The sequence below is a fragment of the Oryza sativa genome, chromosome 2 (assembly GCF_034140825.1).
Source record: "Oryza sativa Japonica Group chromosome 2, ASM3414082v1".
Classification (NCBI taxonomy): Eukaryota; Viridiplantae; Streptophyta; class Magnoliopsida; order Poales; family Poaceae; genus Oryza; species Oryza sativa.
In genome coordinates, this window is record NC_089036.1 from 34,081,821 (window position 1) to 34,085,109 (window position 3,289).

Here is a 3,289-nt window from a genome sequence, read left to right on the forward strand (position 1 = left end):
ATGCTACTCCTACTTCTGTTTCTTCAGGTTCAGGTTCAGTATCTGCTGATATATCACTTTATGCTAAAGTGCCACAGCTCTAGCTCGCAACGACCATTAGCCGTGACACAGATTTGATTTGGAATAATAATTAGCAGTAGGCAACAAAAAAGGGTGGTTAGTGGCAGTGCAGCCCTTTTGATCATTAGTTTGGTGTTTTGGCACCTTCACAGGAGGGATTTAAATGTGATTTGGTGGCTTAATAATTGGCTTTGTTAGCTGCTAGTGTTGTTCTCTTCTGCATCACAATTCACAGAGCGCAGGGACCGAGTGGATTGCTTGCAAGCAGTTCTAAGGAGTTGCAGCCAAATCATGCCAGTCCAAGGGAATAGTATATACTGCATGATCATTCCAGGATAAACTATATATATTTTTTAACATGGAAAAGTATAGTGTTTACAAGGAGATAAGACAAAATGGTCTGTGGAGAAATAGTGTCTGATTGATTGTGATTTCTGTCTTTCTTTAAGGAATACGCAAAAGATTTGTGTATCATCTCATTAACTGCATTATTAAGGGTGATTTGTGTCTTCTGCTGGAAGGCTTAAGTAGTACTCCATTTCAAGCTTTCAGCCTTTCAGCCCGGCCCAAGACTTGGTAGAAACTTCCCAAAAGATCAGCGGAATAAGATCACTTTGACTCCCTCAACGGACCACCGAATCTAAATCGTATCCCTTAATCGCAATACCGGAAATCTTGACCCCCAAACTGTCAAAATCAGTACAGTTTGACTCCCTTAGTGGTTTTGGACGGCGGTTTCGCTGACGTGGCGCACACGTGGCAGTGTTGACTTGGTCTTCATCCAACGTGGCATTGACGTGACGTTTATGTGAAAAATTATATGCGGGGCCCATTTGTCATTTACACAGACAAAATTTGTCATCTTCTCTCTCTATCCTTCTTCTTCCTCCTCTCTCCCTTATCTCTCTCTCTCCCCTTGACATGAGCCGGCGGCAGGCGGGGGCTCGAGTGGAGGCGGCGGCGGGCGAGTGCCAGGCGGTGGACCTCGGGCGACGGGCGCGGGAGCAGGTCCTCCTTGCGGATGCAAAGCGGGCGCTCAAGGTTGCGCGCCGCCTCCGATTTTGCGGTGGTGGTGGGCACGTCTCAGCCTCAAGGCGGCGGCGCGAAGCGAGGAGTGGTGATGGATGCTCCCGAAGCACCGCAAGTACATCTGTGAAGCTCACGACTCCAGTTAGCGCGCCACTGACCTCGTCGACGACCCAGACGTACCCGACTCGGTGCGCAAGAGCCTACGCCATGATTGCCACCAGCGAGCTCCCAGCATGGCATGTGGCGACGTCCTCCATCGACCTCCACCATAAGCTTCCCGACGAAGACCTTCTTGCACGCCGCGCACGCCCATAAGGTGAGTCCTCGTCGGACGATGCTGACGAGGAAGACGATGGGGATAACGACATATATGAGGCAGTGTTGTCGGCCGCGTCCATGAGGTCGGCCATGGCGTCCAGGCCCCCTGTCTTGAGCTACGCACTAATGGAGCAAAGCACCCGCTTGTAGCACACGGCCGAAGAGGATGGGGAAGCGGCTATCGTCGGCGGCGCAGCAGCGACGGCCATGGCGCGGTCTATCGGGAGGAGGAAGGAAGTGAGGGGCTGATCCGGCCTCCGGGTCCGCAACTCCAGCGGTCGCCCGCCGCTGCCACAGCTTCGGTCCCCGCCCACCGTCGCTGCTGCCGATCCGGACGCCGCTCCCCACGCTGAAGAGAAAGAGGGAGAGATGGAGAAGGGAGGAGAGGGAGGAGGAAGAAGGGATAAAGAGAGGATGACATGTGGGACCCACAATTTTTGTGTGTGTTAATAACAAATGGCCCCGCATATATTTTTTAATTTTAATGCCACATAAGCGCCACGTCAATGCTATGTGGGATGAAGACCAAGTCAACACTGCCACGTGTGCGCCACGTCAGCGAAACCGCTATCCAAAACCACCAAGAGAGTCAAATTGTATCGATTTTGATAGTTCGGGGGTTAAGATTTCTGGTAGTGCGCTTGAGGGATACGATTTAGATTCGGTGGTTAGTTGAGGGAGTCAAAGTGATCTTATTCTAAGATCAGGACAACAAAGTAAACGGTCCGTCCAAAACCTGGTCCTATTTTTGGTTAGGTGCAGTTAGGTTGGCCTACTAGTGGAACGGTCCAATATTGAATTTGTACCAAAGTAGTACAACTTATAAATTTATTGAAATTGAAAATGACTGGAAGGAACGTAAAAGCAAGTTGCCATATTAACTAGTACTCCATTCGTTTCAAAATGTTTAACACTATTAACTTTTTAACACATATTTAACCGTTCGTCTTATTTAAAAAAATTGTGAAATATGTAAAACTATACGTGTACATGAAAGTATATTTAACAATAAATCAAATAATATGAAAAGAATAAATAAATAATTAATTTTTTTAAATAAGACGAATGGTCAAACACATACTAAAAAGTCAACGGTGTCAAACATTTTGAAATGAAGTGAAGGGAGTAATAAATTCCTGAAAAAATTCTCAAGGTGGTGGAGACGATGCAAGATGGAGGCGTTTCAACAATAACGTCAGCAACGATTTTACATGAATGCTATATTTTGATATATGATTTTGTTAAAGTCTCCGACTCTCCGAGCATTAAAATTGTGTGGCATATGTTCTAGCTAATCATCCTTTTAAAGTTGAAGATTTCTTGTAATTGGGTTTTTTGGCTCCTATTTTCTTGCTGAATGTTCTAGAAAACGATGCGACTATGTTTACATATTAATAAAGCGTGCCAATTGGTTTATAAAAAAAGTTTCCTTACTAGCGAGATTGTTTGTTCAATAGTGTTTTTATTACGAGTCATGACTCGCGACAATAGGGGCATATTTTGTTTGATGCTCAAAATTACCATTAAAAAAAAAGCAATGCCCCCTTCCAAAAAAAATGTATTTGGTTGCTACACTACAACAATATAAGGGCATGTACAAAGGTAGAGTCAGATATGAGCTCTACGTTATCTAGAGACTAACATCTTACAACAGTTAAAGACAATATGGTCTCTAATCATTAATGTATAAAAATACGTTTTCTTTCTCTTCTTTCCTTACTTTCACCACAATGCAACAAAATTTGCTCTAATAAATGCTAAGAGTCGACTCTGAACCGTTGTCATGCATAACAACCATACTCATTTCTCTTTCTTCCATGTCATCAAATTTACTTGCATGACAATAAAGAGACCATTAATAAAAACCGTTATACATGCCCTA

General features: G+C 44.6%; 1 long non-coding RNA gene across 1 annotated transcript; it reads left to right on the plus strand.

Moving 5' to 3' along the window:
• Nucleotides 1-916: 916 nt before the first annotated feature.
• On the plus strand, nt 917-2,260 carry LOC136355347 (uncharacterized). Its single transcript, XR_010739549.1, has 2 exons — nt 917-1,405; nt 1,558-2,260. It is a non-coding gene; the product is annotated as an uncharacterized lncRNA (long non-coding RNA).
• Nucleotides 2,261-3,289: the final 1,029 nt, after the last annotated feature.